Genomic DNA, 17,998 nt, shown 5'->3' with positions numbered 1-17,998 from the left:
ACATCGCTTTGATAATCTCTTAAACGTATTCTTGCGCAAACTCTTAAATTTAGTGCAATTACTGTGTATTTGACCATTTTCTCTATGCCTGCATTATCTAAAAGTCTCTTAAATGATCCTGTAATGCTATCTGATTTAATTGCCAGTGCAGATGATTCTGTTTTATTAACAATAACCCATTCACCCCAGGGGTATATCAATCCTAATGCATCTATTAAAGTCTTCCTGTGACATTATTATGATTAGTCACTTTGTTTTTCCTGGGCTGGAACAGTACAAAATCTGAATATGAATAGAGAAATATTGACATGATTATCTACTGTCACTGCACATTAATCACCGCTAATCCCCATGACTGCGATATTAAATGTATTCATGTGTCCTTTTTGGACGTTCTCACCTTGTTTTTGAGAAACAGATTGTATCAAGCCCTGTTTAATAATTATTCCTGAGAGGATGTCACAGTTGTTTCTTTGATGCAAAAGCCTAATATACATAAACTGATGTCATTTGGCTTTCATGTCTGGGGATTTGCTGTAACAAAACAATCGGATGGGGACAGTCAGCGTGTTGCCTGTTTGGAGACTCCACCCAGTGTTGGAGGCCAGTCATTGTGTGGTTACATTAAGTTTCACATTTGCACTTTAATAACAGTTTACCTTATTTTACTACAACCATTTTATATTCACAAACTGGACAACTACTATCCAAAAATCCCATATTGCCCTTTCACCTGCCATAGGATAGCTGGACTAACAACCCCACCAAGTGGTCAGGTGTGTCATATCCATATCCAGAAATCTGCTCATGCCTCAATTACTCTCCAAATAAATCAGCAACAACTAGAAATATTAGTGATTAATAACGTGGCTAATGCCCTGGAAACTGGAAGCTGACACTTAACTCCTACTAATGTCTTCAGTGTCACAAAATAATAAGAAGGTATACTGTATAGTATGGTTGAGTTAAAAACTAAATTTACTTTACACCTGGCAGATCTCTTACAAAGTTTTTGAACAGCCCTAAAAGTTTTATAATTGCAATTTGTATGACAGAGACACCATTTTTCCAGTCCCTGGGGAAAAGAAGAATACTTTCACCAGTATCACCTTCCCATTTTAATCCCTCACTTCCTTTCCTACAAAGAGTAATAGAGTTCGTGAGTTTTCTTCTCGCAAATTATTCATTCAGATGGTTATTTTTTTCCACTTACATTTTGTGATTTACTTTAGATGCTCATCTTTCAAGGAATCTACATTCCCAGCAGACTGAAGCACTGCTTTACTCTCTTTAGAAGCATACAGGTAATTTACGGTACCAAGCACAAAACTGAAGGATCTGTCTGTGCCATCGTGAAGACAAATTATTGATTGTCGTGTATCATAGAATGTTGAATGACATTATGCCCATATAAGGAGAAAAATGTGTGTGTGTGTGTGTGTATGTATGTGTATGTGTATGTGTATGTATGTATGTATGTAGAAACTGTAAATTGGCAACAAAAATCACCACATTATCCAGAATTAGTATTGAAATGGGTGCTTTAAAAGGTGAAATTTAAGGCTACAGACAGCTATTACAGAGCTTAAGCTTCAGTTTTACAGCAATACAAACAATACATGAATTTGTGCTTTGGTCTACAAAAAAGGTGAAGCCTAAAAAGTTAAAATCAAATGGAAAAAATTCAAGTCGGAAAACCATGCAGCTGAAATCTTGTGAGCTCAACATCAGATCTGGCTGAAATGAACCTCACCAACTGCACAATGAACTCTAAACTCCAAACCAGAGGCATCTTCAAGACTCCCTCAAGCACCTTAACATGTAACTTTTCATGAGTTGGCACACGGGTGCTGTTAAAAACAGTATTTCAGTTCCATAAAGTCGGCGACTCACAAGACTCCTCTTAAGAAAAATAATGGTCAAAATCAAAGTAGCTGAGGAAACTTATAATGACTTTTAGTCCTTTGTAATGAAAAAAAAAAAAAAAAAAAAACAACTGGTGGAGTTTCCCTTTAACACATGTACTATACAGTATAGAGTATGTAGGCTCTGCTTTGGGAGTGAGCGGTGCCACAGCACATAAACTCCTATTTTTCAACAGAAAACTATACTGGCTTTAAGATGATGTTTTAGGCTGTTTTTATAGGACTCATTTTAATATTCACTGTCAGTCTTTTCTTGTTTATTTTTATACCCACAACTGATGACATCATGTGCCACAGTAACACATACTGTAGCCTTACATACTTCTAGCAGATTCAGTACATTTACTATGCATAGATTTAAAGTACATAGTGATAAAAAAAAACTATTATTTATACTTTTATGCTATATATTTTCTGTGTACAGTATATACAAAATAACAGTTACTCCATACAGAGGACTTACTGTGTGTATTCCGTATAATGGTTTACACACCACAGAAAAAAGTCCATGTTAATTGCCGCTGTCTATTCACATTGTACACACAGATGTAAGACACAATTTGTCAGATGATACAATCACACTATGGATAGTGTTGGGGCTGATGTGAAAACTACAGAGAAGTCTGTGATGACAGATATAAGTTCTCCAATCTACCGCAACCCACCACTGCTTCAGTGCCTTGAGCAGTGCTACTCCACTCAGCATCTCAGCAAACGTAACAGACTGTCCAAGAGCAATCATACCAACCACTGAGTGACAGAATACAACGTGATGATGTGACGGTGTAAACAGCGGTTTTTGAAAAATGTATCACATAGAAGAGATGAATGCATAACAGAAACGATGTTCATAATAAGTATTACAAGCTTTGCAATAAGGCCAAAATGAAAACACTGTCAGAATGAACAAATGTAAAGTCACCAAACTTTATCACATTGCACAGAGTTACAGGAAAGGAGCACATGTTTTACCCTTACAGGAGTTTCTACCTTGACCTATTGTGTGTGTACTTTGGCCACTTTTCCAATGTAAACACACTTAGGAACTGCACAGAATTAAGGTGTAGTATGGATTCGGGACACAGCTGTAGTCTCTCTGCTTAACAGGTAATGTTGTGCCAATTTCGTCCCTTCCCAGATACAGTCTATGCTGACACCAGATGAACATCAGAGCAGCAGAATTTTCTTTATACAGATAGAATTGTGTTATCTTCATAGGCAGTTAAACCTTAGGGTATAGTACTATATATGAAAATACCACAGCTTACTTTCTTGAAGCAGATATTGTTGTATGACCAGAAACACACCATAACCGTCATGTGATATTGTATTGATTAGCACTATGTCACTTCCCAGTATGCAGGCTGCTGTGGACAAGAGATGCTGCAGTTCATTGACCCTCCTCCCAGTGAGTTGAGTCCATACCCTCTGGCGCCTTTTTCTTCAGCTGGTTCCTCCATCTGAATGAGACCAGCATCTCCATGACCTTACTACAGGCAGAAAGGAGGGAACAGTTTGTGTTTGTTTTGTGACCATATGGCCCCATTAGTAGGGTAACGACCCCACAGTCCCTTCAGGACACACACTCATTTCTGAATTTGTGTGTGTGTGTGTGTGTGTGTGTGTGTGTGTGTGTGTGTGTGTGTGTGTGTGTGTCTGTGTCTGTGTGTGTAATGACCTTGGAGACCCTCCAGGACACTTAACACTGCCCCCAGTGGCCACTTACACAGATGAAGCTTCTCCATGCACCATTTGGACTGCGAGCACTTCTTGGATTGTTAAGCTCTCACCACATGCTTGCGAACACACACACACACACACACACACACACACACACACACACACACACACACACACACACACACACACACACACACACACACACACACACACACACACACACACACACGTTGACCTTGATCACTTTTGGGGACATTACATAGACTTTCATTCATTTTCTGAAGACTTACCCTAACCATAACCACTACTTGCCTAACCCTCACCTTAACCAATGAACCGAAAATAATTTTTTTCCCCAATTGGAGACATGGCTTTTGTTCCCAACTGGAGAAGCCATCCCCAATTAACTGGTCTTCAGCCTGAAATTTGTCCCCAAAAGTAGCCTATGACAGAGCCTTACACACACACACACACACACACACACACACACACACACACACACACACACACACACACACACACAGTTCTGCACATTTGGTAATTTTGTCTGTGCACTCACTCCCCCAGTATACTTGCACAAACACACACAAGCACAGAAAAACCGTAAAGTCTGGCAAAGGTCAAACAGGCAGGGGTCAAAGTAAAAAAAGATCATTCCAGCATGCTAAAAAATTTGTGGGGCTAAGTCAGCAGAAAACAAACCAGCAGCTGTGGAGATATTACTGCTTGTCAGACAAGTAATTCTGAGCTGTACACACAGAGGCAGAGGTCAACCTTCCACTACTTGGTCAACAGCACTCATGATTTGTTACTGATCAATCAAGCACATCACAAGAGTTTGTCCTTCTCAGATAAGCGTAGTTGAGGCTTAGCTTTAACTTAGCTAAATTGTCTAATATTTGCGTCACATGACTGTTTGTAGTGTATTCACTCAATGTTCGACCTGTACTACCTACTCTATGATCAATACAGAAATCACATGAAATGTAAGAAAATCTGTATTGGAGATGTTTATCCCTGTTGAGTGCAATTGCTGGTTACTTTTCAGAGGAACTTTAAGTCAGGTGTAGACCAATTTAAATCCGGAGATTAAATTATCCAGCCGTGTTGTCTTGTCTCCTATCTTCCGTTCAATTAGCATCTATCTCAGTTGGTTTTCTCAGTGCGTTTCTTGGATTGCCTTTCTGAAAAGCTGATGAGCATAAAAATTCATTCTTGACCTTGGATACAGTTTGACCAAAAAAAAAATCTTAACCTGAGATCCACTTATTAGCTTTTTCTTCTAATTTTTTATTTATTTATTTATCTACACTTCTATTTTCTATTATCCTGCACACAATTTGAGCCCTCAATCTTTCTACCATGATAAAATTATTTTTTAAAGCAGGTAACAACAAGATGACATCACATGAATCTCAGCTACTGTTATACCGAGGACAACAGTCCACACTCCTACAACAGTCCATGCTGATTGCCCCTGCATCAGTATTGTCGCAAGACTACACTGAGAACAATGTCACTGAGTAGTCAGCTATCCATTTGCTGAGTGAGAAAGAAATTATGAGCCATCTTGGACAGTATCTCAGTTGTATTGAGTTTAAATAGGATTCACCTGCACACCATCAGAATAAGTTCTGTTGTAGGTACATTTCACAAGACTGACATCCACATGCATTCTCTTGGAATGTGCTGAAAAGTTCAATTGCCTCCTGGAGGGATATTTCAGCTATTTTGTCAGTGAAAAAACTGGGACGGGGCAACCACTGAAGACAGATTGCCAGCAACAAGTACTCAGTCAGTTGCTGAAGTATGTTGACTTTTTGAATGCCAATTGCAATAAAAATGGCAATATGCTATAAACTGTAGTACATACAGTTAGTACATAGAATGGATCTGGGACACAGCTCTTTCTTTAACTCGAGCAATAGTGAGGCAAAAAAGGGGCAGCTAAAACAAAGGTAACCTGTCAATCGCAAGACAAACACCAACCAGCCATAAACAACCTTAAGTCAAACTCCTGGAATGGCACTACTCATAATGCAAGGGATGGAAGCTACCCTCTTATTGTAAAAAAAAAAAAAAAAAGCAAATATTTTTGTGAGTCATTATCACTGATATGCATTCAGGAAGAAGGGGCTTCAGGTTAAAGCGTGGTGTTGTCCAATTGTGGCAACAAAAAAAAAGTTCACCTGTGGCTTTGGGGTTCTCTGTCTAGGTAGGTGTGTAGTATATAATACGGACTATCATGGCTGCGTAGACGCATGCAAGTTAGTGTTAAGGTTACAGTATGTGTCTGTGATTACAGCCTTACCCAGTCCCTTCTGCTGGAAAAATCCCATAAATGTTCACAAAAGAAATGGAGAGTTAGCTTGAGCAACAAAAGCCACTGTAAAGAGGCATAGAAAAGAGCGCTCCCCCCTGCTGATGCACAAGGAAAAAGTATGCCGTAATACTGTCGTCTCCGTTTGACTGAAAACTCTTTCACAGGAACAAAGTGCGGGAACACCACAGCAATATCCAATTATCACCAAGTATGTCACAAAAGTAAATTAACAATGATTTTGTGAGTTATCACTTTGATGAAGACATTTAAAAAGAAAAAGTTCGACAGACGGTCAGACAACCAGATATCCTGTGATTCCATGACAGCTGTTGGCAGCAATAAGGCTTTTGTTGTTGTCTCAATATCTCAGGGGCAGCAACTAATATTCCACAAATTCACGTTTGCTTACTTCATTAATTTCATTTTGTCCATTTTTCATTCAATAAAAGTTAAACATTGAATGGGAATTCTTTCCTTCAGTGCTTTTGAGGTAAATATTTGACCAGCTGGTCTGCGTTTTTGATGTTCAGTTCCTCTTTCATACTGGTCTCTCTCTGTCTCCCTCTCCATCTTTCTCGTTCTCTCTCCATCAAACCCTTCTGGGTACCAATTAGGGCTCAAAGCTGCTGCATTCTGTGTGCATAGGTGTGTGTTTTTGCGTGTGTCTCACTGCATCTGTGATAACGCCAGCTCAGACAACAAGCTATAGGCTACCTGTCAACAGGCACTTCAATGCTCACCATCTGCTCACACTGCAACATGTTCTTCATTTACCCACTGCTCACAAACCAACACTGCTTTCCACAAGAGGGAAGAACAAAAAGCATGGTGCTGATTAAAAAAAATGTAATTGCCTGGTGATACTCAGTGAGGTTGAGAAGAATCTTTTGTAAGACTATAATCACCGTCACCATGTTTGTCTGCATGCATGTGTGAGGTATGGAAGGAAGCAGAGGTTTTCATGTTGATAATGAGTGTGTTTGAATGTTGCATTTGTTTCTTTCATATCATTGTAGGAGTGTGTGCTGCAGCTGTGTACATCTGCGTTCAACTCTACTTGCTGAACAATAGTTTCTTATATATTGGCTTCTGATATCTACTGATATCCTTGCTAATACTAATCGCAAACTGAACTAAAGTTTTACACTTGAGCTAAAATGTTAAAACCACTGAAAATGTTTTCCCTCTCTCCCCTCATTCTACCTTTCCCCCTCACAGACATTTTCTACTTTGCTCTCTTTCTGTATAATGTCATGCAGACATACATTGCCGGCAGCCTTCCGGCCACGGGGATTCAATACAGCCTATATTTACAGTGGGGGCGATCTGTTCAAACATATGTTCCACTTAACAAAGTCATCAATGTCAAACCCTGCTCTCTAGGGCTCCACTAATTCTACATTTAGCTTTGCATGCCTAATATTAAAGGCAGCTGGACAGACTGACTTGGAGTTAGAGTGAAAGCTAATAATCTACACTGTGGACCTTCCTGGGTCCCAATAATTACTTCAGTTATAAGTATACTTCGGAGAACATCTGTTTATGTTGATGTGGTGAACTGGGACAGAATGTAGCCCAGAGACTGAAACAACTATTAGCCTGGACAAATGATTATTACCCTAATGTGTACTAGATGTTTTCATTTTAATGTTGATATACTGTGTATATACACATGCATAAAAAAACGTGTTTGTGTGGAGATTTCATGTTTAATTGTTAATACTTCAGTACACCACAGTTTACTCAAGTTTAACAAGGTAAATATTTGGCAAATAAACTAATGTCAGATGTGGGTGTGGGCAATCCAGCACAAAGAGCAATGAGAACAAAAAAAATGTCAGTTCTGGGTCTTGAAACATGGTTCCATATGTTGTTCAAGAATGTGCCAACCTCAAATTGATAATAAAGTAAAATATATACAATTTACAGTATAGACTTTATAGCTGGTTTTTACGGCAAAACCAGCTGTCTGAGCCCTGAAATGACCTGGAAGATGGACAAACTTGCTGCACTGCGAGAAGAGGAGCCTTGAGACAAAGGCTCTGCTCATGGCAGATGAGTTGGAAATACTGGAAAACTCGTAAGTCCAAAAAGTTGCAGGGGAAATTTCCCAGATGGCTTAGAAGAAGGGATAGATTGCTGTAAAGAGCAGGATCAAGGCTAACCTGGGCCACAGTGAACAGCGGATGAGCAAGGAGAGCTTCCACAGTAGTATGAGGAGAAACCCTCTCTCTTCAGGGCCATAGCTGGCACGAAGGGGTCCTGTTCTGGCCTGGCAACACCTTCAGCTGGTCAAACTCAGCCACAGAGACACATGAGAGAGGTGGGAAACTCTGCTGAGCCAGTAGACTTAGAGGTCACTGGATAACCTACTGAACCAGATAAACTATAGCCATGCAAAGGTGAGTGCTTAGGTGGAAGGCAAAGAGAAAGACTAGCAAAACAAAACAGAAAATTAGGTCCAGATTTACTGATGCAGAAAAGGAAATAAGAAATATTTCACAGTTGCAGACAAAACCAAGGTAGGCAGAGACAGATAAACAGATGGAGACAGTAATGCAGACTAATTAAAAGGTAGACAGGCAAGGTTTTACTTGAGTGTATGGAACCTCTATAAACATTTCCTAATGGAACGCCTGAAAGAGTCTTCTTTTTTCAGATGTTTTTATTGGACAACACCAGGAGGCCACACATAAGAATCGCAGAATCATCACAGCTCTGTCACATTCCTGGAGAGGAGAGAGGATTTGGAAAAACAAATTAAGAATCATATAGAGAAGGTGCAAAAGAGGATGATGGTGTCCAAGTCCATCTGTAATTCAAAACGATTCCTGAAGGTCCTCTAGCACAGGAACTGAGCATGTTCCCAATTGCCCCTATCTGTAATCCACCACCCAAAATCATAACATTATTCCAAACGCTTCGGGAAAGTCATCTGAACCTCAGAAATATGAGTATTTCCTGCCATAACATTGACAAAATTATACTTCTAGGACATTAAATATCTTCAAATATTTAATTGTAAGTGGCACTATAGGACTCAAAGGGCCTTATTATTTTAAGTGTCGCAATAGTGACTTTAAAGTGCATCAGCCATAGGGTTGGATTTTAAATCAGTCAGTTTATTCCGTACATTTTTTGATAACAGCTGGCTTTTCATATCGTTAAATGACAGGTGAAGTTGATAGGGAAAATCTTTTCTTTGGTGCACAGTTTTTACCAGCATGCACCTTATTTCCCGCTAATAGTAGTCTGACTCACTCTCATCTCTTAGTTCAAGCACTTAAGTGAAACTATTAACATGTTCCCATGGGAGGACTCCTCTCTTGGAGAGTTGATGCTTCCATTCTATCCATCTCTCCTTTTTCATCCATTGCTCCATTTCCCCCCCCATTTACTGTACAAAAAAGTAAAAAACTAAATTATTCCTCCACACTTTGAATTCAGCACCTGCTGTTTCTACTACAGAGTACAGCTGTGGGGAGGACACAGGCAGCGACAGCTCGTTCTGAGCAACCAGCCACTAAAAAAAGAAAAAGAAAAAAAAAAAAAAAGGAAGATTTAAAGAAAGCTTTTTACAATGGAGTTTCTTTTACATCCTCCTTTATCTCTTTCTCAGAGGCCACACAGAGAAATGATATAAAACCTCACAACTCTGAAAGCTCCGTATATCAACATAACATCCACAGCCCACGGGCCGTGCTCTAACTTGCTGTATGTAACAGAATCCCAACACTTGATGACCAGATTCTCTCAAAGAACACTCGCTCAGTTTCTTACTCTTTCTTCCAAGCTTCAGTTCAGCTACCCCGGCAGGATCACGCTGAGCAGGGGACACTTCCTGCCTCACGTGCCCCATGACAGCACTATGCATTATGTACGCATCTCTCTGTGGATAATGTGCTCAAAAAATGCCCCCTGCCTGACCTTGTTATTGGAAACATTCTCACAATGAATAATGACAGACATCAGGGTGCCAAATGTCCCGTGCAGGACACCATAGGCATTTTCTCTGTAAACAGGAGGGGAACAACATCTGTTTGGCTGCTGAAAGTAACGCTGATTCATCAGTCTCACAAACACACCTCATCTTAAAGTCACAGTTAGCCATTTCAGAAATGCACTGATGGGTGAGTTTAACACAGTGTCAATCAAATGCCATAAACACTGGCACTAATGGTTAATCCAATCATAAATAACCATAAGTAACAGCAAAGGTATGATGGTAAATGACAGGGGGAAAAGATCTTGCTAGCACGCTGCTCGATTGATGACTGTAACTTTAATCATGATTTGGCTCTGAAGCAGGGTGTTGGTCTATGACTACTCTCAAGGACACTCAGCCTGATGCAAATTGCCCATGAGGGGAGAAAATTGCAGACATTTCACTTTAATGCCTCAATATTCAAACTTAAAACTTGCTCAAAGTTTGCAGTGACACTGAGAGTAGAGGTGGAAAGGGTGCATGTGACCCTTAACAGATGAACGTAAGAGACATAGAGGAGCTGGTGCTGTTGTAATGGCGTCATTGCCAGCCTCTTTTATCCTCTTGAAGGGGGCTTGAGGATTAATATCAGCCTCTTTAGTCTGTAACCTCCTTTACCCCCTTCATTTTGTTTACCCTGCCATCTGACAGGTCGGGTCATATCACATGTGTTAGAGAGAGAGGCTAAGTCGACTGTACAGTTTGCATGTTAAAAGACTCCGTGCCTTGACACCTCCACAGTGGAAGTCATTTTCACAAGCCTCATTTTGAATGAAGGCATTTAATACAAGTCAAAAGTGCGAGAGAATTTCATTTCGTACTCCTGAATAAATCTGCAGGGGAAGGATGGTGGAGGGAGGAACTGACATATGAATGGAGAGAAGAAAATGTATGCCTCGAGGAAGTAGACTGGAGAGAGAGAGACAGAGCAGAGAAAGAGACAGAGGAACGGGGGGATATAAGGGTGCAAATAAGCATAAGTCATTTGGAGTAGCCTTCCCTGTTTCAAAGGAACAATATCTTCCATCTGACAGGTAATGATAGTACTGCTTTCAGCATAGTTTCCCTCTCACCAGGAACACCCTTTCTTTCCACTTTTTTGTGGTGTCTAACCAGGGTTCACTACAATGATAACCAGTAAAGCTTTTGTGTGAGGTCAAACAATAATGTAGCTACTAAATAAGGGAGGGAATGGGAACTTTTCAAGTTATCCAACTGTCAAACTCCAAAGGCAGTTTTCAAAATATAAATTAATGAGTACAACACATCCTTGCTCTTATGCCTACTTTTTAGGGGTGGAGAATTTTCCATGCAAAACTGACCATTGTCCATATTACGTGACCTTAGTAAACCTAGCGAAATATATAATCAACCTCTGTTAACATGTCTTATTACCATGCCCTATGGAGCAACATTCAATGTTTCTCACCAAGACATATTGTGTGTATGCTTGAGGCCTGCATTTTTGTCAGTCAATTCTTAAAATAATTTAAATCGTGCAATGTTTACATCGATGTTTGCTAGTTTGCAATCTTCTTCTTCACTGACTTTGCAGGGGTATGGGTATGATTGTTGGTGTGTTATTGACACCATCTGTTGATCAGTGGAAATAGCATGAAATTGATGCCAAGATGTAAATAGCACCATTGTACTACTAGTGGTGAAAAACGGGCACCTTTAAATGCTTATTCAATAAGGAGAGATGCAACTTCAGAACAGTTACTAAAATGACAAGCAAACTATGCGCTTCCTTGGTAAATACAAAATATCCGTCTAACTTGGGCCTTGAAACAGATGCAAAAGCCTTTCTTATGAATTTTCTGTGGATTGCACTGATACCGGTGCGCATCTATGTTCTTCAGTCCACTTACAAACAACAACACACCTGAGTCCCAGCATGGACAGGTGCAACAGGGAGTTCCGATCCATTTTCTTCTACAGCCAGGACACACTGGAGTTACAGCCTACTTGGATCCCAGAGGACATAAAGCATCAAATATCCCAAATGATTTTGGACAACACCCCCGCCACAAGATGAGAAGGCCACGCAGGGGGAGAAGGGGGAGGACAGATAGGTAGAAATATAGCACTTACATTTGTTATTATGAAATCATTGGAAAATATAATGGTTAAAAACATCAGGAAACACACGGGATCTTTTTCAATTTGCCAACAAACAAGATCGCAGCATGGAAGATGCAGTAGTCACACTTGTGCATCCAATCTCCAAACACCTCAACAAACCTAAAACCTATGCCAGAGCTCTTTTCTTGGACTTTTCATCTGCTTTGTTTACAATTCAGCCTGATTTACCCCTGTCTAAAATGCTTCATTTACAGTTCAATCCAAACCTTATTTACTGGTACAACTCCTCTCACACAAATAGAATACAGTCAATAAAGGTAACTCCAATTAGAACTAATGTTGGAGAGCTTCAAGGATATATTAGCTCACCTCTATTATTTACATTTTACACTGCTGACGGCACCACAAGTTTGCCCAACCAGTTTCTTTTAAAAATACTCTGATGATTCCACAAGGCTGTTCTACTGACTCACAGTGATGAAGTGAGGCTAACTGAATGGTGTGACAAAAATGCCCTTATTAAGAATTCAATATAAAGATAGGAAATTATTTTTTGCCTTCCTCCTGATTGTCAGCTGTATCCAGTCTCAATCAAAAATGTAGAATTTAAACAAGTCTCTTTGTAAAAATACCTGGGTGTTATGATAGATGCCACCCTATGGCCGATTCCTCATATAGATTTTTTTTGAAAGAAGATAGAGCAGCGCATTTTCTTTCTTCGTAGACTTAGATCTTTTGGAGCCAAGAGCCAGACCGTTCTTCTCCCCTTTAAATCAGTTATTCAGAGTGTCATGCTGTATCGCAGTACAACCTTGTTCAGCAGCCTGTCTGTGAAACTTCAAACTAAACAATGTAATCAACTCTGAATCTGTTCAAGGACTACTCGCCGACCTTTGAAACACTCTCTTCAAGGAGCTCAAAACAAGAGCATGCTCAGACTTGCCAGCAGAATCTCTTCTGACTCCTCGCATGTCTTAAATGGAGAATACAGTCCCCCCCCCACCAACAGGCGAATTAGAGTTCCTTAATTTAAACATAACAGGCTGAAGAACTCTTTTTTACATCAGTCTATGCTGTTGCTGAACCAAGATCAGTGTGTTGCTAACTCAGATCTGAATCCATGGAGTATGATGTTTACGACTGGGGAAAGTGTCATATGTGTAACTGTACATTTAATTTGTGTGACAACCTATAGACAGATCTGCCTTAGGATGCAAAATGAGTTTGTAATGTAAGCTGACAATAAAGTAGTATCACATCGTAAATGTGGCCCTGGCTATGGCAATGGTAAATGGAGTCTTGATAGCTTGTTGAAGCGATAACATCTAAACAGTGTTGGCTGCAGTTGGATAAGTTGTTGGGAAGTAAAAAAAATATCAGAACTCTGGGGACAAAGAGAGACAAACAATTAGACAGCACAGATGAGGAGAACAGGTAGGCTTACAAATATAAATGACAAGAACCGGTGGAATACAGGTGTGGTTCTCACTCCTGAATCTTAGCCATTATGGCTAATCAAGGGAAATGATGCTATGTTTACCAGGTTAACAGTGCCATCATTTAAATGTCTAGATATTTGCAACGCATCGTGACATATCATGTATCCATGATATGTCACATCACTCATTGGAACTCACAATAAAAGTAAAAATAAACAAGCATTTAAAGACCTTCTAAAAGTGCCTAATTGTCTGTATCCCACTTTACCTTAATTGCTGAATTACAGTGCCAAGTTACTTGGCGTAAAAACTATGGGTTTTTTTTTCAAACCTAAGAGATGTGGCTCAACTAATGAGTTTCTCAGCCTCTGGAGGTAGCTCTACTTCTGAGAAATATTGTATTTCTGTGAAAGGCTACTGCCACATTGGAAATCCTGTATAACCACATTGTATTTTTCCTTGTCTCTCTTTTTGTTTCCATCTTTTTCAATCAGAAAGTGTTTATGCTCTGTCTCTCTTCTGTCCGTCTCCCTCCATCTCTGTTTATGTCCGTCTCCCCCCTCAGGCCAAGATGTCTCTGTCCAGGGAACAGGCTGTTTATGAGCACCCCACTGGAAACACACTGATAAATGTCACTGTCTGCAGAGAAATTAAACATTTAGTGAGAGTCCTTGGAAAGGGCTCAGGGAGAACAGTGAACTAGCATATCCTCGGGTTCTCTACTTTCTTGTTGTCTTTTCATGTTTTTTAATTAAGACAGGATTTAACAGCATCAGCGTCCACCAGTGCTGGCTTGCATTTCCTCGTCCTCCTCCTGAGTTTTGCCGTGTTCAAGGAGAGGTTAAGGAGGAGACTGGCTGGAGAGGGACTGCGAGCCAACTGCTTCTTACTTTTGAAAAAAAAAAAAAAAAACTCATTAACAATGCTGTGTTAGTTATTTCAGTTTTGTGCTTTTTTTCCCCATTAATCCCGGAAATGGCTTTTGTTGAGCATCTCTCACCCACGCCCTTTCATTTACTGCATTTGCATCACAAAGAATAAAACACATTTTCATAAGCGGCTCCTTTCCTGTTGTCTACAGATCTGAGTGTTAGACTAATGGTCTCGGAATGTTTCCTTGCTCTGAGCTGCAGATGCATCCCAGCACCCACAGCAGCAATTTAATGGCTCAGTCTGCGCCTAGCTTTTATGGCCACGAATCTTAAAGAGGCCCTTTTCCAGAATTACTGCACATTGAGGTGTGGCAGAGAGGCAGGATGAGAGCTCTCGGGCATTTTAGGGGACAGGTGTTTTATGTTCTGTGTGTGCATGTGCACACGCACACGCACAAGTTTGTCAAGGATTGTGTATGTGTGTCCACCCATTTGTGTGTGTCTTGCGTGGTCTGTTGAAGGCCTGACAGAGGTAATCACTCAGTGAGATGGAGGGACGAAGCAGCTTAAACGCAGACTCTGTTTTAGGCTTCACTGCATAACCAAATAACGCTCAGTGTGTCGCAGAGGCTAATAAGGCATATTACTTTTCCGAGCAGCTCAAGGGGAAAATAGCCTTCCTGCTTTGAAAAAAAAAAAAGGAAAAAAAAAAAAAATACTTTTACGAGATACAGACTTTTTTTTTCTCTCTTTTTTTTCCTCTTTTTTTCTTCTAAGCTGACAAATAAATTGCATGCAATTTTAATGGTTTTTCTTCCTTTGCATGCTGTTGGGAGTGGAAATGACACATTTCACTGCCCCTGCAATGTCTTCATATGGGTATTTATCAGCCCCAGTGACTCCTGGCTGTGTTAATAATCCCATAGCCCTGGTGTAATGGATTCAGCCAAACCCCTGCTTTATCCCAGGTATCCTCCCTTTCTCCCACTAAATCCACAGATTATTACAGAAAATACTTTTTCTCTCTTATACTTGTTCTGTCAAATTAGCTCTTTTAGCATCCCGGCCCTTTGGAGGAATTACAGGACTTATTTGGTTTTTGCTGAATGCAGGATAATCACTGGTTCACTGTGGGGTTTTAGACTTGGGGTTTTAGAAACAAAGCTCAATCTATCTCCCTTCTTTTCTTTTTCTGTCTATCTCGCTGAGCCTAAAGTCTCCCATTTTTACAGATAGATCCTATGACTAAGGCTAAATGAGATAAAGCTAAAATGTTCAACTTCATACGGATAAAAACAAAGTGTCTTTATTGTTTCATTACTTTTTGCATGCATGTGTGTGTAAATTACTTAGGGAGTAACCTTACTGTTATATGCATAACATGGTATTATACTGTATAGTTTACTGCAGGTGATGGATAGCAATATGTAATGTCTGGAACACAGAGAGATGGAAATTATAAAGCCTGAAAACTACTGTTTGGACTTAAATAGATCTTTTGTGTTTGACATAATAAAATTGACAAAAGGTAAGCGCATATCTTGATAAAACAAAATTGTTATTTATGATCAGGTATTTAAACTTACCTAATTAACTTGTCCTTTTTATAATCTTTATATAACTATTGTTTAATTCATTGTATTATCCTATTTTTTTTCCTCTCTGTTGTAGTTCCTTTACTGGTCTAACCTGTTTGTTACTTACTTATTCTATATTTACATTTATATTTTCTGTAAAACACTTTACAAACTTTTTTACATTGTCATATTGTTATTTTTACTTACTTTTTTGATTAGATTCTCATGGTTCTCTAGATACTGTAAACAGGGCAATCTGTCTGTCCACTGTTTGTCTGTCCATATATCTTTCCACTCACTTTCACATAAACTTGCTCGTTCTTTTTCAGTCCCTTTCTATCTTTTCCTCCCCTATCTATCCATCAAAGCATTCATTTATCTCTGTATAGCAGTTTCTGATGACTAGCATCCAGCACAATGCCTTGCTCAGGCAGGCAAGGTCTATGGATGCGTGATGGAGTGCTCTGCTCAGCAACCTGGCAGAGACGTGAACAAATTGATTTTCTGACAGATTAGAAAAGATTAAACCAGCCATAAAAACAAGCACGAAAGTGCTTAATAGACCATATGTGCACAATAAGCTTTCATATGTATTCTTTTCCCGCTTCTCCTCCAGCCATCCATCTTCCTTACACTGACAGGTCACAGGCCATGCTAACGTGACAGTCATGATGGCTGGACTATGTCCTTCATAACATTTTGTAAAAAAAACAGGCAAACTCTCCAATTCCAACAGTACAGAAAGCTGCAGGTGAATGCATATTTCACATGCCTTTTACAGTGATGAGTTCAGTTGTATTCATGCGCCAGTTTTAAATGAATCAATCTGACTAGTCAACAACATGTTTTAGTTCACTTCTTATTTGCAGTATGCAGGCTAGAGCTTGTCAGTACATTTACAAACAAATCTTTAACACCAACTCTTCCAACTGAACTGACTATACTGAATCATCATCGTCACAGACCGAATCAGAAGCTTTTAGCAGTGGAGCTCCACGTACTGGTGACTGAGAGCACCATTGTCAGCTCAGCTATGATGCACAGTATGTGACTTCCTCGTTAAGAGCTTATTAAAAGACTGCCTCGGCCACAGAAAAACATTGACAATAGATTGCTGCTGAACCATTAACCTCATGGTGCTGTATAGGCCTAGTTCTGTACTGAGCTGACCATTACAGCTTGAACCAGCAGCAGTCTGAACGTACTGTACTACTCGACTGAAAAGGGTCCGAATAAGCACTGATAACAATGCATTCACTCACTGTTGTATGTACTGAAGTGCATTTGAACAAAATGATTCGAATCAGCAAAGTAATTTGTTATTTACACTCTGATGTAGACCTTCTAGTCCACTCACTGGTTTAACATCAATTACTGGCTAATATTAATCTTTCACAAATGGATCATATCAGCAGAATCTTAACTGAAAAGCCCACGATTCATTTTCTGGGACTGATAAGGAAATGAGCCTTGAATGCTGAAAACTGTCATTGTTTTCATGTCCAAAACAATGTGCTGTTAGCAAGCAGAAATGTTGAAGCAACTGTGCGATTAAATATCTACCAAACATCAACTAGTGTTACACACAAGTTTATACACAAAAGCAAAATGGTGAAAATAAATTGTTTAATAATATTTACCTTTTTTGTTCAGTTAAAAAAAAAAAATTAAAAAAAAAAAAAAATTCCATTGGCCTCTTTAAAAGGTCCCTAGCATGTAAGTCACACTGTCTCTTCCATCCAGTTAACTAATCTGCAACTTACCAACGAAGTTAGTGGTAAACAAATATAGTACACAAATATCAAGCAACGGTTAACAATCCCGTTAAAACACCAGAAAGTAAATTTGAATCAAATCAATGAAAAATATATTAATGTCTCATATGGGTCTATCCCTTAACAGATCATTAATGACAACTACTTCTTTTGCCTGTCCTACCTGCAGGACACCAAAAAATGTCCAAACTTAGATGTTGGTCAGCTGTTATTGCAGTTAGCATCAGTTAGTTGTCTCAGTGACTGAGGCAGCACTTCCGGTCAGTGCTTCAAAATAAAATCTTTCCAGTGCTCCATGTTTCCATGTGAAACAGTAGCAGGAAGTATTCAGTTTAAC

The sequence above is a fragment of the Xiphias gladius genome, chromosome 6 (genome assembly GCF_016859285.1).
Source record: "Xiphias gladius isolate SHS-SW01 ecotype Sanya breed wild chromosome 6, ASM1685928v1, whole genome shotgun sequence".
Lineage (NCBI taxonomy): Eukaryota > Metazoa > Chordata > Actinopteri > Istiophoriformes > Xiphiidae > Xiphias > Xiphias gladius.
This window is presented reverse-complemented; position numbering follows the sequence as displayed.